Source organism: Bidens hawaiensis, unplaced genomic scaffold, assembly GCF_021521415.1.
Source record: "Bidens hawaiensis isolate Kalapana, Puna unplaced genomic scaffold, B.hawaiensis_p1.1 tig00000097_1, whole genome shotgun sequence".
Lineage (NCBI taxonomy): Eukaryota > Viridiplantae > Streptophyta > Magnoliopsida > Asterales > Asteraceae > Bidens > Bidens hawaiensis.
In genome coordinates this window covers 2,332,041-2,359,055 of record NW_027491017.1, presented here as the reverse complement: position 1 = coordinate 2,359,055, position 27,015 = coordinate 2,332,041, and the positions used below count along the sequence as shown (strand labels likewise).

The 27,015-nt window shown below is 39.5% G+C and overlaps 1 pseudogene; it reads left to right on the top strand.

Annotated features, from left to right (window-relative positions):
• The first annotated feature begins 8,567 nt into the window (after positions 1 to 8,567).
• LOC143559957 (RING-H2 finger protein ATL47-like) lies at positions 8,568 to 20,310 on the top strand (annotated as a pseudogene).
• Positions 20,311 to 27,015: the final 6,705 nt, after the last annotated feature.

Sequence of the window (27,015 nt, the reverse complement as noted above, 5' to 3'; positions counted from 1 at the left end):
AGTTGGAGTATCTTGTGAATCACCACGTTGATCACTCCAACAAAAATACGAAAACAAGTTAAGAAATGGATAGTATGAGTGCCCATGGGTTCCATGGATTTTTCACCTGACAATCCATTTAAATAACGGAACACAATAATCGGGAAAACCAAGTTTAGCCACGAACCACCATGAATTCGGTTTAAAAAGTTATTATAGGGATGCAACCACTAATGTGGTCACGGTTGACAGCTTAGGGTGTCGGTCATATGGCATTTTTAGGTCTCGCTCGGGTCCATAGGGTTGAGTACTGTGGTCAGATTATCACCCAGGTAAGGATTAGCGTTACCTTTGGTTCTTGAAACCGTTTTGCCAGTGCCCAACTCACAGTTTCCCTTCCCCTTTCATTTATCATTGGGACATGCCACATAACCTAACCCTAAGGTGTACGAGTGAAAACAACAGGTAGGAATTCTTAAGGAATTTCCCGTAAATAAAAGCAGTCTAATTTTTTGAAAAGTTTTCTTTGAATGTTGAGGCATAGCCTCGGAGTTTGTGTGTATGTGCATAACAATACAATAAATAATTATCTAAGAAAGCTGTAAACAATCTAATTTGAACACATAAAGGTAAACAGATAAGCACGTATAGGGCTCCTAAACATGTGTCTAAGACAATTTCAAACGACCTATTTTAAACCTTCGGCTCTGATACCAATATGTCTCACGCCAATCTACGCCGGAAATGCCGGGGCGCGAACTGATTGCTCACAGCTTTTCAAAGGTTCCTATCATGCATTATTAAAATGACAATATCTATTAATTAAATTAAGTTTTCAAATAACTCAAATACAACAAATACATAATCCATAATCATACAACAATACAACTTATATCACAAATGATCTTGATTAATTATTTTCTAACTTAAATTCTTCACTAAGTCTTCAACAACCTGCATTAAATTTCTACGATAACCTGCATATGCGTATAAAATAGAATTTTGTCAACAACACATGTTGAGTGAGCAACACACCATTTTAAATGTACATATAATATATATAAAAATAAGTAATTGCAACAAGTCATATAAGAATAACAATTTAACCAAATGAACAAGTATAACTGAGATGTCGAAAAGTACAAAGGCTATAACGACTGGCGTATGATCATACTAGACTGAGATTAAGTTGGACCTCTCCGAATGCGGAAGCATATAAAGCAACTAAGCATATAAACAAGTAAGGTATAAGTTGTTAACACATAATACAATAGTTGCAGTTTTGAGTATAACTATATATAAGAAATATAATTTACGCATATGTCCCAAAAACGTGGAAAACAAGTAAAATAGGGGAATGTGGTACTCACCTCAAAGACGAACGAAGATGATTAAGATAATGAGAATGAGGAAAAAGTCACACGCGAACGTTAAAGCCTGTGAGAAAACGAGAGCAAACGGACTCGCTAAGTATAAGATTTAATTACGACATCTAATTAATCAATAACAAAATGATATTATTTTAATAAGGATTTATTGTATAAACTATTATTTTGATTTATGAAAACACACTTAATAAAATATTATTCATAGTTTTTATAAATATATATATATAATTTAGTTTACTTGATTTTTATATATGTTAAAACATTAGTATTTAATATATAATATACTTTATATATATATATATATATATATATATATATATATAATTATACCTTTGTGTTAATATGCATATACATGAACGAAAACGAAAGTTAAACGAATGTTACAAAGTCGATGTTTACTAAAATAACCTTATTTAGTTAATATAAAATTTAGTTTACTTGATTTTTATATATGTTAAAACATTAGTATTTAATTTATAATATACTTTATATATATATATATATATAATTATACCTTTGTGTTAATATGCATATACATGAACGAAAACGAAAGTTAAACGAATGTTACAAAGTCGATGTTTACTAAAATAACCTTATTTAGTTAATATAAAATTTAGTTTACTTGATTTTTATATATGTTAAAACATTAATATTTAATTTATAATATACTTTATATATATATATATATAATTATACCTTTGTGTTAATATGCATATACATGAACGAAAACGAAAGTTAAACGAATGTTACAAAGTCGATGTTTACTAAAATAACCTCATTTAGTTAATATAAAATTTAGTTTACTTGATTTTTATATATGTTAAAACATTAGTATTTAATTTATAATATACTTTATATATATATATATATATATATATATATATATATATATATACCTTTGTGTTAATATGCATATACATGAAGGAAAACGAAAGTTAAATGAATGTTACAAAGTCGATGTTTACTAAAATAACCTTATTTAGTTATTATTAATATAATTATAATTTACTTAAAAGAATAATATTAATAATTTTCCAAAAAGAACGGATGCAGGGGGTCAAACCTGCGACCACTGCCCCTTTAACGAGTTCACTTTACCAACTGAGCTACGAACTACAAGTGATTAAGAACAGTTTCCATAAATTAAAAATTCGAAGCCGTTCATCAAAAATTGGTTACACAAACCCTAGAAAATCTGATTTGATCCATCCGTTTACAATTGATCAAAACGGATTTAGGGCTTTTGATCTATATTTGAACGCGATCATAACCATATATGCAATTGCCTGTAACGATGATTATAGGAGGGTTAATAGAGCACGAACAGGGTCGGCGACGGAGGATGATGAGCAGCTAGTCAAACAGTAAAAACAACACAATTGTTTATAGGGTTCAGTTGGCGATGATGATATGATGATCCAGGCACATTTAATTGAATTATCATGCTCGTTAAGATATCGATTGGTGATCAAGGCTGTCGGCTAGTATAATTCAGCAATACGGATCAAATTGATATCAATTTCCTTAATACAATAGTCGGTGCAGCTCGTTATAGTAATAATAAGAATATGCTTGATTCGATTTCTAAGATTGAGACGAAAATTGTGGTCAAGTTAATCAATTGGGTAAACGGGTTCAATAAAACGGGTCACAGGTTTCGGTTGGATAATTGGTATCCAGATTTGTTTGATGGGTTAGAATACAAATTTGCATTTTAAACCTTGGGGTATGAAGATGAAAACAATAAAGGTAAAAGTTTGAGTTTGGGTGATTTTTGCCATATATTGAAAGTCATATAATATATATATGGTTAAAAGTTATAATAAGGAATTAATAATAATATGATAATAATGAATCAGCTCGATTAACGCGATAAACTTTCCCCGAACATCGTAATAGGTCGAGTTTTAATAAAATATAAATCTTCGAAAAGTTCGATTTGTTACAATTCGAATGAGAGGTCCCATTCGAATGGATATCTCATTCGAATAGAGGTTCCAGTCGAATGGATATCCCATTCGAATAGAGGTTCCAAAATGAGAGGTCCCATTCGAATGGATATCCCATTCGAATAGAGGTTCCAGTCGAATGGATATCCTATTCGAATAGAGGTTCCAGAATGAGAGGTCCCATTCGAATGGAAATCCCATTCGAATAGAGGTTTCATTCGCAAGGATAATCCATTCGAATAGTGTGGAGAGCCGTTCGAATCAAACTGACCATTCAAATCAAACTGGTCTGAAGGGTCATTTGAATCAAACTAACCATTCGAATGAATAAACCATTTGAATAGTTAGTGGACATTCAATTAGAATGACCTAGACTTAGAAATTTCCGATGAACATTTTAGTAAAGAACAGTTAATAGAAATAAAATTTTTCCAAACTGACCTGGAGGCTCGACCCCAGCTAGGGGCTCTGCCCCTTGGACCCTGCTAGGCGCTTCTTCCCCTAGACCCCGCTGTCAGGGACACTGCCCACGGACCACCGTAGCTAAGGGTTACAATAACTTAGAAGTATGAAATTATTAGAAATAGTTAATTGATACTTATAATTATTATACAGTTAGCCGTGCACAGCTAAAGTGGAGTATTACTATAAACTCAGAAAGTAACAGGATCCATGTGAGTTTCTAGCCCCATTTCCTTGTTATGTTTTTGGTACTGTGTGCATACTTAATGTGAATGTTAATACACTTAAGTGGTAAGTGTATGTCATAATGATTGATGTGATAGTTATGTTTATGTTATGAATGAATGTTTGCCGGTACGTGAACGATCTTCGGATATTGCACGTACTATCAAGAGAGATAATGGGTGGTAATTATAGAATGAGTATGTAAAGGAAAGTATGTACGAATAATGAATGCATGCTAATGTAAATATTGAAAGTATCAATGAAGGACAAAGAAAGGTAAGGTATGGTTGGATGGTAGGAGAGGGAACCAGACCCTAATAATATTCGAGGCAAGATGGAGTCGGACCCTAATAATATTCTAGGCAAGAGGGAACCGAACCATAATAATATTCGAGGCAAGAGGGAACCGAACCCTAATAATATTTGAGGCAAGAGGGAACCGGGCCCTAATAATACTCGAGAAAAGTAGGGCAAAATGCTATTTAAAACGTAAGGTATAAATATGAAAGAAAGTATGAATGTATGTAAGTATAATGGAATGAAAGTATGAAAGTATGAAGGTATAAGGTATGATATTATGAAAGTATAAAGTATGAACAAGAAGTATGTATATATGAATGAATGAAGTAAAGAGAAAGCAACATGTGTCTTCGAATGCATATATGTAAATTAATGAACGTATGATTAACTAGAACTCACTCAGCGTAGCTGACTTTTAGTATGCACGCAGGTGAGTAGGATGAGGCAGCTAGCTTGAGAAGGGCACATGGCAGATGAATAAGAAGCTGGCATCCGAAGAATTATGATGTATTTATGAATTATGTTTAATTATGAAAGACAAAAGATGTTTGTTTAAAACAAGTTTTTGATATGATATGAAATGTTTATTGAAAGTTTTTATATTCCGTAAAATTTTTAATTTACACTGATATTTAGAACTGTGTTAATGAGTAAATCCAATGACCAAGTAGGGCACCGAGAATGGGACCTTACACACACACACACACATATATATATATACACACACACACACGCAAAACCTATGAAAGTTCACCAACATGTGTTGTTGACAAAAATACATTATTTTAAACATGTTACAAGTTGAATTCAATGATGTGCTAAGAACAAGATCATTAGTTGACCTTAGGATATTTAAATAAAGAATAATATTTGTTTTATGACGATGTAATTGTATTTGTCTTATTATCAAACTATTTGTGTATTTGTGGATTTATGAAATAAAATAATTATATTGTCACTATTAATAGTGGTACGAGCTTATGAGTGATCTAACGTTGCACCGAGCATATTCTGCTTAAAGTCAGGGTATTACAGTTCACTTTTCCAACTAGATCTTAATAGCAATGGCATTTGCAGGTCACAGATTCATATAAAATTAAGATTGAAACACAAAAAATGAAACATCTAAGGAACTAAACTCAATAGAAACATCAAGAATGAAACCAAATCAAAATCAAATACAACAAGCAGGTCGGACTCCACAGGTTTAGATCTTGGGTTACAAGCAGATTAAGAGCCGTGTTTAAAATCAACTCGTCGGAGTGCATGAGTAGGCTTCGACAATTACCGTAGATATAGCAGTGTCGGCCGGAAACGAGATAAGAACTCAAGTTAATAGTCTAATGAATGCACAACAATGATTTTGTGAATGGTTGGCGGTTGAATGTGTGAAATGTGAATATATAAAAGATATTTTAGGGTTTCAACATGGAATTTCAAATATAATAAATAAATGAAAAAGAATTAAATTTAATATATCGGATAGTTCGGATATCCGAACTACTTGAAAAATCCAAGAATCGCTATCCGAATCTGAATTTCCGGATATCCGAGATTCAGTTATTTGAATTTTCAGATATATGAAATTTCTAATAGTTCGGATACGGATAATGCATAATTAAAAAATGTATTTGGATTCAGATTCTTTGAAATACCCCTACGTGCAATTGTTTTTCTAGTGGGTTCAAGGGGCTAGGGGTAGTGGCTGTAGTTCGGTGGTGGTTGTAGTGGTTGCTAAGTTGTGGTGGTGGGTGGTGATGATGAATTGTAGGGGGGAGAGAGAGAGAATTTTTTAAATATCATTATTCTTTTACTTTCATTTATTAAATAAGGGATTACTCCATATGATAGTAACCAACTTTGAAATTTGTTCCAATCAGGTCACTGATAAAAACTTTTATTTCAATTAGGTCATTGAACTTTCATTTTTGTTCTAATCCTAGATATTTTACCTAGATAGTAGGTAATCTAGGTTTTTTTTTTTTAATTTTTCAATGTTTTTACTTTGGATAATAACTTTTTCAATGTTCCAATCAGGTTTTTGATTTTTTTCAGTTTGTTTCAGCACGTAACAGCTCGTTTAAGCGATTGTTCAGTTCGTTTCAGCACCTAACAGCTCGTTTAAGCGATTTTTCAGTTCGTTTCAGCACCTAACAGGTCGTTTAAGCGAGTTTTCAGTTCGTTTCAGCACGTAACAGCTCGTTTAAGCGATTTTTTAGTTCATTTCAGCTCCTAACAACTCGTTTAAGCGAGTTTTCAGTTCGTTTCAGCACCTAACAACTCGTTTAAGCAACTTTTCAGTTCGTTTCAGCACCTAACAGCTCTTTTAAGCGAATTTTTATTTCGTTTCAGCATCTAACAGCTCGTTTAAGCGAGTTTTCAGTTCATTTCAGCACCTAACAGCTCGTTTAAGCGATTTTTCAGTTCGTTTCAGCACTTAACAGCTTGTTTCAACATGTTTTGACCAAAATGGGTTGTTTTGGTTCGGGTCGGAATGGGTTAGGGTCAACAGGTTCGGGTCAGAACAGGTCCGGGTCGGAATGGGTCCAAGTTGGAAAGGTTAAAACGGGTTTCGGGTCGTTTTTTTGTTTGTTGAACGAGGACAACGGACGAAACGTATTAGTTTTTTTTTTTTACTTTTTTTTGTTTTTGTTTTATATTTTGAATTATGGTTTTTTATTACTTTTTTTGAATTTTTTTTATGGTTTTTTTAAAAAAACATAGATTACCTGCTATCCAGGTAAAATATCTAGGATTGGAATAAAAATGAAAGTTCAATTACCTAATTGGAACACAAGTTTTTATCAGTGACCTGATTTGAACAACTTTCAAAGTTGATTACTAATTTATGGAGCAATTCAAATAAATAATGTTTAAAATTACAATATTATCCTCGTGTGTTTTGCACATGTCCAGATTTAAGGAGAAAAATTAACTGAGATAGCGTCAAATGACGTAACGTGAAAGGGTTTGAAACATGAAGTATGTATTCTGACATTTGTTTTGCCAAATGACGTCCATTGAAAAACGATCAAACATAAATGACGTATTTTGCTATTTTGTCTGTAACAAAGGTTAACGAGACCAAAGAGGACGGCAAGGAGTTTTAGTTTTGGAAGTCGACAAGGAGTTTTACAAACACATCGTCAAAAACTTGTTAAACATACTAACACATTATCGTAGATGAGTTTGAAGGAATATTTTTAGAATTCTTAAAAGTATAATATCTTTCCGAAATGAATTCATTATAGGAATTTTCCAAACAAAAAATGCTATAAACACTAACCCATACGTGTTCATGTGAATTGATGTCATCATGACCTAAACTCGTTTATTCCAAAATAATGATTATTGGTCCACTTGCTAAAAATCCTACTATCCTAGTAAACAACACAACACACACCATTTCTTTAAAGTTTAAATATCATAGTTTCTTACATCTTTCCCAATCGCAATCATTGTCAAATTACGAAACAACCCCTGCTGATCCTACTATCCTGTGACCATGGGCCTAATAAGATTTCTTTTTGGAAGTTTCCAGGTATTATGATTCATACCAAAACGCGCACGCTCACCCAATATACATAAACAAAAACCCCCCTTTCAGTTTCTCACTCAAAACCCCCCTTCATTTCTTTTTTCAAGATTTCTTCAACACCACAAAATTTGTTGGTTTTTCTATAGCTTTGCTGTCGGTGGGATTTTACTGGGTATGATTGATTGATTGATTGATTGATTGATGTGGGTAAGTTTTAATTCTTGATCTTCATTGCTACAAGTCCCTTTTTAAATTAAAGATCCGGGCTTCTTTTTTTAAATTCTAGTTTTTCAAGTTGGTTTCTTGTAATTTCATCTAATTCATTTACTGCATTCTTGAACAGGGTATTGGTTCAATTGATTAATAATCATTTCTTGACTGTTGACATCCACATAAGTTATCTCCAAGAGTCATGATTTTGGTATGATCAAACATCACTTGTAATTTTATGTAATTAGTGTTTAAATTGCTGCATTCTTGAACCGGGTTTTGGTCCAACAACACCTCAATGAATTAAATTAAAAATCCTTTCTTGATAGAAGATTTTGTTCATTATGCGCCGGATCTTAATCAAACAAAACCTTGAATCTTACCCACCTCCCCCTTCAATTTTAAATAATAATCATAAGAAGGCTAACCCCACCTTCATTTTCACTAGAAACCTTGTAATTGTGTTGGGAGTTGTCTTGTTAGTATGTGTTTTACTTCACCTTATTCTAAGACACCTCATCAAGAAGAAAAGACTATCATCAGACTCCCAACAGCAGCAATCTTCAAGATTTCAAGAAACTGATGATGTTATGGCTTATGAGAGGCAGTTACATGATGTGTTGCAAAACACACCTCTTTTCCTTACGTTTTTATCTTGTTTTTATTAATAAAGTATTACTTTTTTATGTCTTTAAGGGTTTAAATGATAAATATTACAAAGACATGTTAACTTGTGTAGGTGATGCAAAGATGAAAGAAAGAACAAGAAAAAAAAGGAACTTGAAGGGTATGAGTGTCAAGTTTTCAAAGTTTAAGCAAGGCCCGGTCCAAGCCCATGAATTAAAAGCCTTATAATATATTATATTAAGATAATATCAGAATTAATCAGCCATTCTTGATCAGCCAAACCCGTAATCAAGTAAGAAAAAACCTAAAACCCTAGTTCTTCAAGGCTGCCGATCGGAACTCTTAGCCGCCGGCCAAAAAGAAAGAAAAAAAGGAAGCTGTTTGGCGGCTAGTGGGTCTTGGACGGCTGAGGAAGAAGAGGAGACTTGTGGGCAGCTGCTAGGAACGTAAAACATCCAAAGATGGCCATATTGTTTAGTATACATCTCTAAACTTTGTTTATCTTTCAAAACCCTAACTATCTTGATTTGATCTTTGTTATTGAATTGTTTTGCAAGTAACTAGTGGTTTGGTTTATTATTGATTGATCTTGAATCTTGGTTGAGTTTTATGATGTTTATGTTGGTTAATATGATGTTTTTATTAAGTGTTCATGGCTGTCCAAATTTGATTATGAGCTAAACTCGTTGTTCTACCTAGGAATGATGTAGTGTTGACATGTAATTGACATAATAAACGGATTGGTAATGTTTAAGTTGTAAAATTGATTATGTAAAGTTTGATTAGATCATATAATTAGGTTGTATGTTGGCTGTGATTTTTGATGTGTTACTTAATTCCCACTTGCTTGCTTTAATTGAATCGATTTTGATTATCGTTTGCATAGTTTAGCCTATTACTTGGTGTTTTGGGTTTTATTGCGGGTTGATCACCGTAGGGATATGTTAGGTAACTAATCATATAAAATCAGTTAATATACCTTCCTTGAGACCGAAAGGTGATAGGAAGTAAAGTTGTCACATATCTTTTATTTGCTAGAATTAGGACCGCGCGAAAGCGGGTTTTGCTCTTGTTGAATTTAAGTGTTATGTGCAATGAGTTGGCTTAATTAGGGTTTGGTTAAATTGTTCCTCTGTTCTTGGTTACATAACTGGGTGTTCCATGGGATGGTGTGTCGATGAGACCGAAAAGTAATTCGTCATTAGAACACGTAATTAATTAATTATCCGGTAATGTTTTAATAATCAATTAAAATGAACTAGAGATTAGTTGATGAGACTGAAAAGTAATTTGACTGTCTTAAAGGATTTTTAATTGTGTCATCTTTTGAAACCGGTAACTTAAATGTTTTTTCCAATCCGTTGTCATTTTCATTAAACACGAGTCAGTCCTAGGTAGACGTTTTTACATATTGAATTTAATCCGAAAGTTTTCTAAAAAGTGTTTGTTCAACAGTTTTCTTTTAATTAAGTTAAGTAATTAAATAAAATCTTAGAAATCAAATAAATATTATTTTGGTAAGTCTTAATTAGAGTTTCGTAATTAAAAACGTTTTCACGTGTCTTTGTGTTCGACATCCGGACTTCCTTGATGCTATACTATTTATGATCGTTACACTTGCCGGTTTTGTGTGGTTTCTATAGGATTTTCGTTTTTATAAATTTAAAGCTTAATTGTGATTCGTTCTTTATTTATATTATACATTTTCACACATCAAGTTTTTGGCGCCGTTGCCGGGGACACGGTTTGAAGCGTTTTAAGAACGACTCGAGTCAAGATTTTCCTTGTTTACTTGTCTTTCTTATTTGTTTTGTTTATTGGTTTAAAATAGTTTAGAAAATTATAATTTCTTTTATTTATTTTAAATAGTTGTATGCGACGTACTCGATCTCTAGGACCACCAGAAGTTGAAGGATTTCCCGAACCAGAGAGAGAGCTTCTTGAGAGACGTCGTACAAAACCGTCTTCTTGTTCATCTACATCTGTCGGTAATACATTCTTTTCTCCTACTTTATCTGAACCCATCGTTAGGGATATGATTATGGCCGACGCACCACCGAGGAGGACAGTCGCAGACCGGGCCCGTCCGGTCGATGCTGGCGCGAGATCCAGCATTGCTCCACCAGCTATAGGAGTTCAAACGACCTGGCAGATTCCATCGAACGTTCTGAACACCATTTCCCATTCTGCTCAATTTCACGGGTTGCTCCACGAAAACCCGCATTCACATCTCACTCGCATCGCACGTATTTGCGACACGTTTCACCTTGCCAACGTATCTGTAGACGCCATCAAACTCCGCATCTTTCCGTTCTCACTCGTTGATCAGGCGAGTCTGTGGCTTGAGTCCCTCCCACAGGAATCCATTTCTACTTGGGCCGCCATGCAGACCCAGTTCCTGGAAAAATACGATCCTCCGGCTAAGGCCGCTCGTTTGCGTAACCAGATTCATTCTTTCCAGATGGAGGACACTGAGAGTTTCTACGAGGCGTGGGAGAGATTCAAAAACCTACTCGCTTTATGTCCGAACCACGGCTTGCAGGACTGGGCGGTTGTTGAAAAGTTCTATAACAGAGTGACGTACGCGACTCAGAATATGCTTGACACTGCTGCAGGAGGCAACTTATTGACGACAAAGAATACCGATGAGTGCATTGCCTTATTTAACGGTTTAGCCATGAGTGGATACCAGCGACCACCTTCTAAGAGTACCAAAACTGTTGATTCCCTATCACGCGGCATGCACTCGGTCGACACGAACACAGCCCTTGCGGCACAGGTCGAAGCGTTAGCAAAGATCGTGAAGGACCTACAGGTGAAAAGTAAGTTATGCGAGATCTGCAGAGGGGGACACGATACCGTTCAGTGTCCCGTAGGTTTCCAGGAGGAGGCAGTCGACTATATTAACAATCCGAACCGAAATCCTAATTCTTTTAATTCTTATAATTTGGGTTGGAGAGGTAACCAAAATCCTAACTGGAGGAACGGAAATCATTCCAGCTTCCAGCCGCGTCAGAGCCTATTCCAGGATTCCGGTGAAGGAGCGAGTGGTGGGGAGAAGAAGCCCACGCTCGAGCAGATGATGGCACAGCAGACTCAGATGCTGTCGCAGCTGATGACTCAAGAGGATTCCCGTCACAAAGAGACTCAAGAGAAATTTCGGGAACACGAGTCATTCATGGGAAATCAGGGGGCGTCAATTCAAAATCTTGAGAGGCAGATTGGAGAGATAGCGAATCGTCTGAATGAGAGGCCGCCAGGTACACTTCCGAGTAACACTGAGCAGAATCCGAAGGCCTTCGCGAAGGCGGTGACGACGAGGAGCGGTGCAGGGGCACATAGTAAGCCAGTGAATCAGGGGCCTGCGGTAGATGTAGAAGAGCAGGTAGACGAGGAGATTCAGATGGAGTCTCCACCGGTCAAGGTGCATCAGAGGCGAAGCCCAGGAAGTACAGCACAGGCCGAGGACCAGCCATTACCCAGCACACCACCGAGAGTCTACAAACCTAGACTCCCATTTCCCGGGAGAGTCCGCAGGGATAGAGACGAGGAGCAGAACACTAAATTTCTTGATCTCCTGAAGCAACTTCATCTTAACATCCCATTCCTTGAGGCACTAACTCAAATGCCGAAATATGCAAAGTTCCTTAAGGATATTCTTTCTAATAAGGAGAAGTTAACTGAGGTCTCTTCCATCCCGCTGAGTGCTGGTTGCTCTGCAGTTTTGCAGAGAAAATTACCGGAAAAGATGTCCGATCCTGAGAGTTTCACGATTCCCTGCATCTTGAGCGATAATACGGTTGTTCATGCACTGGCAGATCTTGGTGCCAGTATTAATCTCATGCCGTATTCCGTGTATCGCAAGTTGGGACTACGCGAACCGAGGCCTACCCGTATGAGTATCTAGCTTGCTGGTCGTTCTGTGAAATACCCCCGAGGGGTGGTCGAGAACATGCTAGTTCGTGTCGACAAGTTCATCTTCCCGGTGGACTTTGTCATCCTGGACATGAACGATGATGATAGTGTCCCACTTATCTTAGGACGACCATTCCTTGCCACTGCACAGGCGTTGATCGACGTCTGCGAGGGTAAGTTGATTCTGAGAGTTGGGGATGAGAACGTCACCTTCGACGTTCGACAGTCACTGAAACACCCCAAGTCTGCTGATGACTCCTTATACTTCATTGATACCATCATGGAGCATGTCGGGGAGTTTCTCAGCGAAATTTGTGGAGGATTTGCCTCCGACACCCAGATTCTCGATAGGGAGATTCCGGAGATTGAAATGGTTGTCGTAACCAATTAGTCCTTAGATGACGACACCGAGTCGCATACCCCTGAATCTGGCGTGTCTACCGAGATCGTACGAGACGATCCGATGGACCGACCTTCGGTCGAGAGCCCTCCTTCTTCCTTAGAGCTTAGGGATCTGCCTGCCCATCTTGAGTACGCATTTTTAGATGAAGAAAGGAAGCTTCCAGTTATCATTGCATCTGCTTTGACGGAGGTCGAAAAGGAGAAGTTGTTGAGGGTGCTAAGAGAGCACAAAGAGGCGATTGCATGGAAGATTATCGACATCAAGGGTATCAACCCTTCGTTTTGCACTCATAAAATCCTCATGGAGGAAAATTTCAAAACTGTCGTCCAGCCGCAACGGCGGCTCAATCCGAAAATGCAAGAGGTCGTGAAGAAGGAGATTATCAAACTCCTTGATGCGGGGATCATTTTCCCCATTTCTGATAGCGCTTGGGTGAGTCCAGTCCAAGTGGTTCCTAAAAAGGGTGGCATGACTGTCGTCACCAACGAGCGGAACGAGCTTATTCCCACGAGGACTGTGACGGGATGGCGAGTCTGCATCGACTATCGCAGACTGAATGATGCCACCAGGAAAGACCACTTTCCTTTACCTTTCATTGATCAAATGTTGGAGCGTTTAGCGGGTCAGCAGTACTACTGCTTCTTGGATGGTTTCTCCGGGTATTTTCAGATTCCCATAGCTCCCGCTCCCGATGACCAGGAGAAAACCACTTTCACCTGCCCTTACGGTACGTTTGCCTACAAACGTATGCCGTTCGGACTGTGTAACGCTCCGGCCACATTTCAGAGGTGTATGGTGGCCATTTTCCATGATATGATCGAGGACTCCATGGAGGTGTTCATGGACGATTTTTCCGTATTTGGGAGTTCCTTCGATCATTGTTTATCTAATCTTGAGAGGATGATGTCCCGCCGTGTTGACACCAACCTAGTCCTTAACTGGGAAAAATGTCATTTCATGGTTCGCGAGGGCATTGTTCTAGGACATCGGATCTCGAGTGCGGGGATAGAGGTTGATAAAGCGAAGGTCGAGACCATTTCTAATCTTCCCCCGCCTACTTCTGTGAGATCCATTCGTAATTTTCTAGGTCATGCCGGGTTCTACCGCCGGTTCATTAAAGATTTCTCAAAAATCGCGAGACCCATGACCAAACTTTTGGAGAAGGATGCTCAATTTGTTTTTTCCGAGCAGTGTATCGAGGCGTTTGATCTTCTAAAAGACAAACTAGTTAACGCCCCGATCATGGTTGCTCCCGACTGGTCGTCACCATTCGAGTTAATGTGTGACGCGAGCGACTTCGCAGTCGAAGCGGTTCTTGGACAACGGAAGGATAAACATTTCCATCCGATCTATTATGCGAGCCGGACCTTAAATGGCGCACAGGAAAGCTATACCACCACCGAAAAAGAGCTTTTAGCTGTGGTGTTCGCTTTCGACAAATTTAGGTCCTATCTGGTTTTGTCCAAAACGATTGTTTATACGGATCATGCTTCTATTCGTTATCTCTTCAGCAAGCAGGATGCCAAACCTCGTCTTATCCGTTGGATCCTGTTGCTTCAAGAGTTTGATATTGAGATCCGTGATAAAAAGGGGGCCGAGAATGTTGCGGCCGATCATCTTTCACTTCTAGAAGGTGCTGAGTCAGGAGTTAGGATCGACGACCGTTTTCCGACGGAAAGTCTCATGTTCGTTAAGGCACAGGAGGAGGGTTTTCCATGGTTCGCTGACTTCGCAAACTATCTTGCTGATGGATACCTCCCGAAGATGCCTTACCAGCAAAAGAAGAAATTCTTTGCTGATGTTAAGTTCTACCTATGGGACGACCCGTATCTTTTCCGTGTTGGTGTTGATCAGTTAATTAGGAGATGTGTAGATGCAAAGGAGGGATGGCAGATTTTGAGCCATTGTCATGTGGGACCGACAGGAGGTCACCACGGTGCGAGTTCGACAGCGAAGAAGGTACATGAGTTTGTTAAAAGTTGTGACCGATGTCAACGTGTTGGTAATATCTCATCCCGGAATGAGATGCCCCAAAATGCGATTCAGGTATGCGAGGTTTTTAACATTTGGGGTATCGATTTTATGGGCCCGTTCCCGTCGTCTAGAGGGAACAAGTACATTCTTGTGGCTGTTGATTACGTTTCTAAGTGGGTCGAGGCCAAAGCATTGCCCACTAACGACGCCCGAGATGTAGTGAGATTTTTAAAAGGTTTATTTTCTCGTTTTGGAGTCCCGAAGGCCTTGATCAGTGATCGAGGTACTCACTTCTGCAATGCGCAGATGGAGAAGGCGTTGCAGCGCTATGGGGTCACCCACCGGCTTGCGACCGCCTACCACCCACAGACCAGTGGGCAACTGGAAGTGAGTAATCGTGGAATAAAACGTATTCTTGAGAAAACAGTTGGTTCGAATCTTCGGGATTGGTCCGACAAATTAGATGACGCTCTGTGGGCCTTCCGTACAGCCTACAAGACTCCGACTGGTTCCACACCATTTCGGATGATTTATGGGAAGGCATGTCATCTTCCTGTTGAATTGGAACACCGCGCTTCATGGGCCCTTCAAAGGGTTAATCTTGATTTACCCGCCGCAGAGGGTAATCGTTTCCATCAGTTGCACGAGTTGGAGGAGCTCCGGGATCATGCATATGCACAATCATTTCGGTATAAGGAGCGGACGAAGGAACTGCATGATAGAAAGCTGAAGGGTAATAAGCAGTTCAAGTGTGGGGATAAGGTTTTATTGTATAACTCCCGGTTGAGGTTATTCCCGGGAAAGTTGAAATCCCGATGGTCGGGACCGTTCACGGTCACTGAGGTTTTCCCGTATGGAACCATTGAGATACAAAATCGAAGCGGGAAGTTTATGGTGAACGGCCATAGACTGAAGCACTACATTGGAGAGCCGAATACTGATCAGACAGTTGAGGTGTCCTACCTTGACTCATTCACCGAGGATTAGTCGTGATGGATGCATCACTCGGGAGACGGCCCGAGTTGTAGAGTTTGTATTATGATTCTCTTTATTATCTGTTTTTATTTGTTTTATTTCTATTTATAAAAAAAATAAATAATAATAAAAATACAAAAAAAAAATATAAATATTTAATAAAAATCAAAAAAAAAATTAAAAAAATAAAAAAAATTCAAAAAAAAAATTCAAAAACACAAAAATATGTTTATTTCTTATGTTTTTGTTTTCTGTTTCGTACGCCGCTACATGCGAGCGAGTTTGATTTGTTACAGGTATTATTATGCGCATGGTAGCTCTGATGGCGTTCTGGAACTGGTTCACCCGAGGTTGCGGTCGCGAATGAAATGCTATACGGTCGTTCGTTCGAATCATACACAGCTGATGAAGAATCTGCATCTAAACCAGGGGAGTAACCCGTTCTCTGTTTTAATTTCTGTTCTTTTATAGTTTTTATTTTATGCTTTACGTTTTGTTTTTGTTTTTATTTCTTTTTCTTGTTCTCATCGAGGACGATTTCGTTCTAAGTGTGGGGATGGGAATTTATTTTACTTAGTTGTAAAAAAAATAAATAAAATAAAATTAAAAAATTAAAAAATTTTTAAAAATAAAAATTTTTCACTCGTTTTTCGTTTTCGTACGTGTTCAAGTTTGTTTATGTTGAAAAAAAAAATAGAAAAAAAATAGAAAAAAAATAATAAAAATGTCCCTCGTTTTTAGTTTCTTTTGCGTTAAAGTCAGAGATGATGATTTTATTCGGAAATCGGTTTTTCAAACTACTAATAATATGAGATAAATAGAAGAAAACGCACTTAACTTGGGATGTGTCGGTAGGCTTAGCCTTGAAAATGAAAGGGCAAATTTGATAAAACGGTTAAACGGAAATCTTTTGTGGGTAAAGCGTTTTGTCCGTGGAAAAGAAGCAATGAAAGGTCGGACCATACTCAAGCCTCAAATTTTGGTATGAAAAATGGAAATATCATGAGTTTTTAAAAAATCTGAATACGTTATCATATGATGCTTGGGTAGGTTTAACGTTAGAGTATGCCGTGTAGCCTGTGATATAAATCTTAAAATGATAGTTTAGTGTTTTACACCTCATCGGCGTATGGTTTTATAACCTTAAATCCTGTATTGATGGGATGCTTCGGGTCCGGAGACCATGGGTCTGTATGCAATCTATTTAGCTGGGTATTCACAATTCCTAAGTGGGGTTGTGGATATTTAAAATAAAGCCAAAGAGCAAACCCTTTTAAGTCTATAAACATGATCACAACAGTACGAAAGTACAAATACACTACAGACTTGATCATCCACGCTGTTAGTCATGTGGGGTCCCCTTGCTCGCGTCTCATTACCATTAAGAAATGGACCACAAGGGTCACACTACATGTAAGCCCTATAGATAAAATTTTGCATACTCACCTATGGTTATGGATTTGGGGTATTGCTTGATAACGGGGGTATGTCATGTTGTGGGGAGCACTGGCTATAAATAATTGAACCTTAATCATATCTAATGGCTGCTTGGTAGACTTTGATGCTTAAGCTTAGGTGGATAAACAATACCCTTGATCGTCTTAACTATTCATAAATATTGAGCAACAAGTTTTAATTCTGCTAACTTTGAGGTTTAAGTCAAGTTGGGGTGGTCTGGTCCGGTAAAAGCAGAAAATAAGCGGGTCTTATTTGTGTGAACCACTGAGTAATATTGTCGGATCTTATTCGTCCCGGTAAAGATTAAGGCATGGGTTTAGGTGGACAACAATATCGATGATCGCGGTTTTTGCGTTTTTCTGAGCTTTAAAATATAACCTATATGTTTGATTTAACTTTGATTTTCCGATTCTGATCCAACTGCATTAGACTTTTTCAGGGACGAAAAAGGTTCAAGTGTGGGGATGTTTGATGTGTTGCAAAACACACCTCTTTTCCTTACGTTTTTATCTTGTTTTTATTAATAAAGTATTACTTTTTTATGTCTTTAAGGGTTTAAATGATAAATATTACAAAGACATGTTAACTTGTGTACGTGATGCAAAGAAGAAAGAAAGAACAAGAAAAAAAAGGAACTTGAAGGGTTTAAGTGTCACGTTTTCAAAGTTTAAGCAAGGCCCGGTCCAAGCCCATGAATTAAAAGCCTTATAATATATTATATTAAGATAATATCAGAATTAATCAGCCATTCTTGATAAGCCAAACCCGAAATCAAGTAAGAAAAAACCTAAAACCCTAGTTCTTCAAGGCTGCCGATCGGAACTCTTAGCCGCCGGCCAAAAAGAAAGAAAAAAAGGAAGCTGTTTGGCGGCTGGTGGGTCTTGGACGGCTGAGGAAGAAGAGGAGACTTGTGGGCAGCTGCTAGGAACGTAAAACATCCAAAGATGGCCATATTGTTTAGTATACATCTCTAAACTTTGTTTATCTTTCAAAACCCTAACTATCTTGATTTGATCTTTGTTATTGAATTGTTTTGCAAGTAACTAGTGGTTTGGTTTATTATTGATTGATCTTGAATCTTGGTTGAGTTTTATGATGTTTATGTTGGTTAATATGATGTTTTTATTAAGTGTTCATGGCTGTCCAAATTTGATTATGAGCTAAACTCGTTGTTCTACCTAGGAATGATGTAGTGTTGACATGTAATTGACATAATAAACGGATTGGTAATGTTTAAGTTGTAAAATTGATTATGTAAAGTTTGATTAGATCATATAATTAGGTTGTATGTTGGCTGTGATTTTTGATGTGTTACTTAATTCCCACTTGCTTGCTTTAATTGAATCGATTTTGATTATCGTTTGCATAGTTTAGCCTATTACTTGGTGTTTTGGGTTTTATTGCGGGTTGATCACCGTAGGGATATGTTAGGTAACTAATCATATAAAATCAGTTAATATACCTTCCTTGAGACCGAAAGGTGATAGGAAGTAAAGTTGTCACATATCTTTTATTTGCTAGAATTAGGACCGCGCGAAAGCGGGTTTTGCTCTTGTTGAATTTAAGTGTTATGTGCAATGAGTTGGCTTAATTAGGGTTTGGTTAAATTGTTCCTCTGTTCTTGGTTACATAACTGGGTGTTCCATGGGATGGTGTGTCGATGAGACCGAAAGGTAATTCGTCATTAGAACACTTAATTAATTAATTATCCGGTAATGTTTTAATAATCAATTAAAATGAAATAGAGATTAGTTGATGAGACTGAAAAGTAATTTGACTGTCTTAAAGGATTTTTAATTGTGTCATCTTTTGAAACCGGTAACTTAAACGTTTTTTCCAATCCGTTGTCATTTTCATTAAACACGAGTCAGTCCTAGGTAGCGTTTTTACATATTGAATTTAATCCGAAAGTTTTCTAAAAAGTGTTTGTTCAACAGTTTTCTTTTAATTAAGTTAAGTAGTTAAATAAAATCTTAGAAATCAAATAAATATTATTTTGGTAAGTCTTAATTAGAGTTTCGTAATTAAAAACGTTTTCACGTGTCTTTGTGTTCGACATCCGGACTTCCTTGATGCAATACTATTTATGATCGGTACACTTGCCGGTTTTGTGTGGTTTCTATAGGATTTTTGTTTTTATAAATTTAAAGCTTAATTGTGATTCGTTCTTTATTTATATTATACATTTTCACACATCATTACAACAGCTCTTCACTCTTCATGATTCAGGGTTAGATCAAGCTTTCATTGATGCTTTACCGGTCTTTCTTTACAAAGAATTAATGGGACTACATGAGCCTTTTGACTGTGCAGTTTGCCTCTCTGAGTTCTCACAACATGATAAGTTAAGGCTCTTACCTTTATGCGGCCATGCTTTCCATGTTAAATGTATAGACACATGGTTGCTTTCAAATTCAACCTGCCCATTATGCAGAGGTACCCTTGTTAATCCTGCTGAAACAGAAAGTTCAATGCCTGATTACCAGTTTGATGAAGAAGATGATAATCTGAAGCAGTCTGGAGAGAGGGTGTTTCCGGTCAGACTTGGCAAGTTTAGAGCCACAAATGGTGATGAAAAAGAAGTTGGTGAGACCAGTAACAGTAATATGAATCTTGATGCAAGAAGGTGCTTTTCAATGGGATCTTATGAGTATGTGGTGGGAAAATCTGAGTTGCAGGTGGTGTTTTTCCCTGATAAGGGTAGTTTCGGAAAAAAAGAAATGGGAGTTAAGGGGATTAGTGCTGTTGATGGAAAGAAAATTAGTAGCACAAGTAAAGGTGAAAGCTTCTGTTTCCAAGATTTGGCTTTGGTCAAAGATCAAAGATCAACATAGGTTTCAAGATTCTTCATCTTTTGACGTAGGTTTGCCACCAACAAGTTCAAATGCTATTAAGTTGCCTGATTAGTAGTTTAGGTCAGGAAGTGACTTGTACATCATGCTGAGAGTTGTACATTGGTTTGAATATGAAAATATGTAGCTTTCAAAGCCTCTTCTTTTTCCCTTTTTTACTTGTGATATGGTTTGTGGAAGTGAATGATTTTCTGTCTTTATGTGGCTTGCTTTATTGAAGATGACAAAATGTACTCACACTTTTATGTTTGTATTGGAATTTGGTTCAGTTTCCCTCCTAAATGTACGTCCACCTTGTGAGTGAATATCAAACCATGTGTAGTGGAGGGGTTACAAAATGGGACGAATTACGCTATGTGGCAAATAATGAATTTTTATTTTAGGGGTGTTATAGTGTTGTAGCCTAATATATATATACATATATATATATGTCACACACACATACTAATATAATAATAATATTTCCCACAAGCAAGCCGACAACAAAACATCTAGCCCAACCCAAATTCGCCCCTTTTGTCGCCCCGGGGGCGGTGTTCTAGCCCAATTTCGCCCCTTTTTGTTGCCCACTACGGATAGCCTAAGGGTGTTCTATTTTGGTTCAAATATCTACTCATCCTGAGTTGGGTGAATCTATATCTACCGCATCCACCGACAATAACTTATAATTTGTTGGGTCAGCTAGATTGGTCAAGTCAAGCTGTGTACAATGATTTCGATTTGGAGGTTACAGTTCGTGAAGGTGTGTTTTATATTCTTTTTGGTTTAAAGGGTTGGTTTCAAGATTCATAACATTGGAAGAACCATTTTAAGAAAAATAAAATTCAAACCGTAAATTATATAAAACTACAAATCATAAACTCCTAGGAGTGGTTGGTTGTTGAATAGGTAGGTCCCAGCAGAGCCCAGTTGGACCCGCAAGACTCACCTTGAAGAGGGACGTCTGTGCAACGACCAACTGCTTCCGCAGGACCCACCATGCTCAGAGATGAAGACCTTATGCGCAGTACGCCAGCTGTTCCCGCAGGGAAAGCCTCCCAATGGTGTACCCCGCTTGTTCCCGCAGTTGCGGATACAAGCCATCAGGGAAGGCTACCCGCACTGATAGCAAGGCTACACGCACAAGGCACTAACTCTTGATACTTCAGTAATGTCACCTGAAGGAATGAGCAAGGCGGGAATACTCCCGCCCAAAAGAGCCAATCCGTATGCTTCTGGAAGATCTTTTGTACTATACCTGCCAAGGTATGGGCAAAACAGACGATCTGACCAAAACAGCCCATGAACCAATCACAGGGTGACAGCTCACCGACAACAGTACGAGGAGGAGCACCCTCTAGTACTGTTTGTCACTATTAGCCGCTGCCTACTCACCAACCCTTACTATGGGACGTGCGTAGCCTACAGTTGGTGGAACAGTGCATAGCCAGCAGTAAAGGAACAGTATACGGCCGGCCTTGTCACTATCGGCCGAAGCCTATCCACCAACCAGCATGGCTTGTGCGTAGCCCACTGTTGGTAGAACAGGAATACTATTCAGCCGGCTGTACCTTCTTGGAAACCTACCTTCGGCTATAAATACTCCAACACCTTGGAATGGTAAGGACATCATCGGATATCTCATTATCTTCTCTAGCAATCTCTTAATATACACTTATATTCAGAGCAATCTAGTCTGATTCTCACGCCGGAGGGTGGTCACAAGGAGGAACCCCCCCCTTCTCAGTGACGAGCTTACGGTGTCTGTTTTGCAGGTCACCTGAAGAACAACTTTCTTTGCTGGACCTCATCCTCGTGGGAAACATCTATATAACCCCCAGATTATCCGTAATCTGCCCGGGGTCACTTAGTGTTTCTTCATTGGCGCCATCCGTGCATAAAAGCTAGAACTAATTCTTAGTTTTTTCAAAATTTCTGAAGAAATGGTTAACGTTACTCCGGTCCCAAAGCCAGTAAGTGACCAAGAAACCCCGGTAACCACAACCCCAGCAACTGGGGGGAACACCGGCGGTTATACAAATTTTACGAACACTACCCCGGTTACCCAAGCCGGGACAAGTGCAGTAAACAATATTTCACTGGGGTTCACTGATGCCCAGTTGGAGAAACGGACGAGGGTCCCTCGCCAAACACTCGATCAAGTTAAGGCGTGGGCCGAAGCACGTCAGAAAGAGTTCCAAGCTGAGTTGGATGAACGCTTGCGTTCACTTCAACAGTCTGACGAATTCGGCAGTACTCGCCAACATCTCAACATGAACAGTGAGTGCGAGTACTCGGACGATGAGCGGGAAGAACCCGATACCGACGCAAACCCTCGCCATAAGGCAAAAGGGAAGCGTAAGGAAACGGACTTCCAACCGACAAGGAATTTTGGAGAAACCTTTAAACCAACGAACGCGGGGAGAAACCCACGTGACTTCTCCAAAACCTTTAGACCAACTGCTGCAAATGCAGGAAAGTCCAAGTTTGCAAGGGACATTGCGGAAGCAATCGCCCCGAGAAGTGCTAAACAAATGTCCAACATCGGCACTTATGATGGTCTATCCGACCCAGACGACCACTTGAACAGATTCATTGCGGGGGCAACCGTCAGTAACTGGACGGAACCCACGTGGTGTTATATGTTCCAGATGACTCTGGTTGGAGCGGCCAGGGCATGGTTCGATCGTTTACCGGTCCACCACATCTATGATTGGGCGGACTTTCAGAACAAGTTCAGCCAACACTTCAGCCAACAGAGGAAATATACTGAAGAACAGTAGACGATCCTCAACTGCGTTAGAGAGGAGGATGAATCTTTACTAGACTTCATCACTCGCTTCAACTCCAAAAAGCTGAGTCTGGGCAACATAAGTGAAGATCTTGTTCGCGCCGCTTTCATCCAGGGCGCCGAATACCCAGAGCTTATCCGCACATTGACGGGTAAGGACGGCATGCCATCCACATGGGGTGCCATCATGACGGCGTGTGACACCCGGTAAATTCCCAATCCCTTAAACCAAGTAATCAACCTAAATATTAGGTAATTATGTTATATGCGCCCTGCGCGAGCGCGCCATATTAGAATCAGCGCGTGCATTTGTTATGTGCGCCCTGCGCGAGCGCGCTATGTTAGAATTAGCGCGTGCATTTGTTATGTGCGCCCTGCGCGAGCGCACCATGTTAATCAGCGCGTGCATTTGTTATGTGAGCCCTGCGCGAGCGCACCATGTTAAGAACCAGCGTGGGCATATGTTATATGCGCCATGCGCGAATGTTTTGGCTTTATGTTTTCATGTACCTTAACGTTATGTTGTCTAATGGGTTGACCATCCCGCATGATGCTAAGGCGGGTGCATCCTAAATCGTTTATGCGCGTGCGGAAGGGAACTAACCTCCCCGCATGGCGGGAACATTGAGAGCTAGTTTGTCTGAAGCTCCAAGATGGAATTGACTTCAACATAACTGATCACTATGTTGAAATACCAAGACCACCTGGAGAATCTACAAATGAAACTCAATGTCCCTAACTGCGAGAAGGTTACGTGCCTACCCGCAGCAAAGAAATGTCCTTCACGCAGAAAGCTATGCGCACAAAGTGATACGCACAGAACACTCAGTCTATTCTCCAGACGTAAGGAGATTACTCCCGCCCAAAAGGAAACAGTAGCGTGTTTCAGAGATTTTCCACTTTTTACTGTACACTGACAAAAGTACCTGAAAAAGCACACTGTAACATGAAAAGTCAACTGTCAGCCACCCTATTCTCACCAACCCCAGACCTGCATGTCCTGACCAAATCAAATCAAAATCTTTTATCCACTACTCCACTTTTAAATAAATAATAATAATTTCCATACTTTATCATCATTACACCTAGATATGAAAAGATTACAATCCCCTAAAGCAAGGGATTGTGTTCCCTTGAGTTTGACTATAAATATGTAACCTAAGTTATCACCCAAACACACTTCAAACTTCTCTCTTAAGAACTGCAAACTTGCACTTATCATCTCCCAAGCATCCGATCCTGTTACTAGGTAAGCCGAGAATATAACCTTGAGATCTACCTTCCAACCCTTATATTCTCCTATTTCTTGATCTTAATATATATACTTCTTAATCGTATTCTAGACCTTCAATTTAAAGGCCAACACCAAGAAAACCCGAATCTCGATTAATCCCTTAACAAGAACCACAGGTGAGTCTCACAGCCCCTATTTTCACTGTTTTCACTATTTTTAAACTGTTTTCGGGGCGAGGGACACGTACTTAAATAATGTTTTATCATGGTATACTTACAAGCTATGCAAGCGATTATGTGTTTAAGTTATGTTTCATGATGAGCAATGCGAACGGTTATCTATGGTTTTTCGATGTTAGTGCACCAGATTCGAGTAAGTGATCACTTTACCATTGGAACTCTAAGGGTAGGGACTGCTGGTTTGATCCGCCCACTCGTAGGGGTCGCACCTCTTACACAGACGAGTGCCTAGTATGGTCATGGGGCAGTACTATGGGTTTGAGCTCGCTCGCAGAGGTCGCTCCTCTTACGCAGACGAGCGCCTTGTTTTCCGGCACAACGTCTGCGCGTAACCCGCGGGACGGTATTATTCGCTCGTAGTGGCAGCGCCACTTACACAGACAAGCACGGTTTTTCAGATGTGTCCGCGCGTAACCCGCGGGACGGTATTACTTGTTTCGCTCGTAGTGGCAGCGCCACTTACACAGACGAGCACAGTTCCCAGAAATGTTCGCGCGTAAACCGCGGAACGATTTTTATCAGATTATGTTCAGAACTGTTTTACTAAGCATGTGTTTCAATGATGCTATTATGTTTATGACGCGATACGATTTATCAAGTTACTAAAACTTGTGAACTCACTCAGTTTATACTGATTCAAATGTTTTACGTGTCTTTCAGGAGATAACTAGGTAGCGCATGGAGTCACACTTAGAGCACCTCACGCTGAACATCTAAAACTAGCTTTTTGGAAGATTTTAGTTCTATCCCTTTAATGCGCATGGTTGTTCCCGCCGCGCAAGGGGATATGACGTGGAAATCTTCAACAGTTTTTATACTTGGATGTTTTATGTAATTTTTAAACAATGTAATGTATTTGTATTAAACATTTCATGCGCAATGAAAATCTTTGAATGTTTGCAATGGCCCGTGCTTAATTATCAATCCCCACTCGCGCGCGCCCGGCTGTTTCCGCCGCTCAGGGCCGGGTGTGACAGATTGGTATCAGAGCACTGGTTATAGCGAACTAGGAAAAGAAGTTTTAACCTAGACTATAACCGTTGGGGAATCGCATGAAATATTTTTTTCAAAGAAAATATTTTCAAAAGAAGCTATACACACACTTAGGAACACGGGTCACACAGTGTCTAGTGAATAAAGATAAAGAACATTATGTGCTCAGAGTACATGCGCTAAGTTTAATATATTTTCACTCTTTTAAAGCGAGAATGCCTCCAACCAGAGCCAAGGGAATTACCATGACACCCGAGGAACTCGCGGAAATAATCGCGCAGGCGATTGCGACACATGAGGCCAGCAAGGCCGAATCAAGTCAGGGTCGTCAGAACGAGACCCCAGAACCCGATTCAGGATCCTTGGACAAAGGGTGCTCCTATAAGACATTTATGGCCTGTAGGCCTTGGCCATTCAAGGGTACCGAAGGGGCCATTGGGCTCTACAACTGGATTGACAAGATGGAGACAGTTCTCTCCATTAGCAGATGTAGTGAGAACCAGAAGGTTCTTTACGCGACATGCATGTTCCAAGAAGCAGCTTCGTCTTGGTGGAAACTTCAAGTGAAGACTTTGGGGCGAGAAGTTGCTCTTCACAAGACCTGGGAAGAACTGAAGGAAATGATGATGAGAAAGTTCTGCTCTCGCGCAGAAATCCAGAGTCTGCAGCAGGAATTCTGGAACCACACCATGGTAGGAACGGATATCGACGCCTACAACAACCGGTTCAACGAGCTTTGCCAGTTGGTACCAGACATGGCAAACACGGAGGAAAAGAAGATCGAGAGGTATATTTTTGGGTTACCTCCTGTTGTTAGGGTTCCGCTCAACGCCGCAGCGCCTCCAACCTTTGATGAGGCGGTAGCGCGGGCCATCACCCTTACAAGGGATACGGTCCGGGCGGGTATGTTGACTACGCGCGGAAACGAGCAGCGAACCTCTGACTCCAAGAGGAAATGGAACTCTCACCACCGAGGGTCCGACTCCAAGCAGCCACCGTTCAAGAAGTAGGAAAGCGCAAGGGTTTACGCGATCCAAGCCGCGGAGCCATCAAGGAAAGGATACAGCGGGCCTTACCCATGGTGCAACAAATGCAAGTTTCACCACGAGGGTGAATGTGCGAGCGTCACGTGCGCCAAATGTAACAGGCCAGGGCACAAGACGATGAATTGCCGTGCTAAAGAAGCTGGAGCTAATGACAACTGCTACGCATGCGGAAAGCCAGGGCATTTCAGTCGGGATTGCCCGCAAAGGGGAAACCAAGCTCGCGGGAGAGCTTTTGTGATCGGCGCGGGTGAAGCTAAAGAAGAGCCGAATGTGGTAACCGGTACGTTTTTGCTTAACGGCCATTTTGCATCTGTCTTATTTGATACTGGCGCTGACCTAAGTTTTATATCTGCTGAGTTTAAAAACTCCCTAGGCTTAGCAACCAGTAGGCTAGACACGCCTTATACTATAGAACTAGCCAATGGAAGGCAGTTATGCGCGAACGAAAGAACTGAACAATGTGTTATAGTCATGGGAG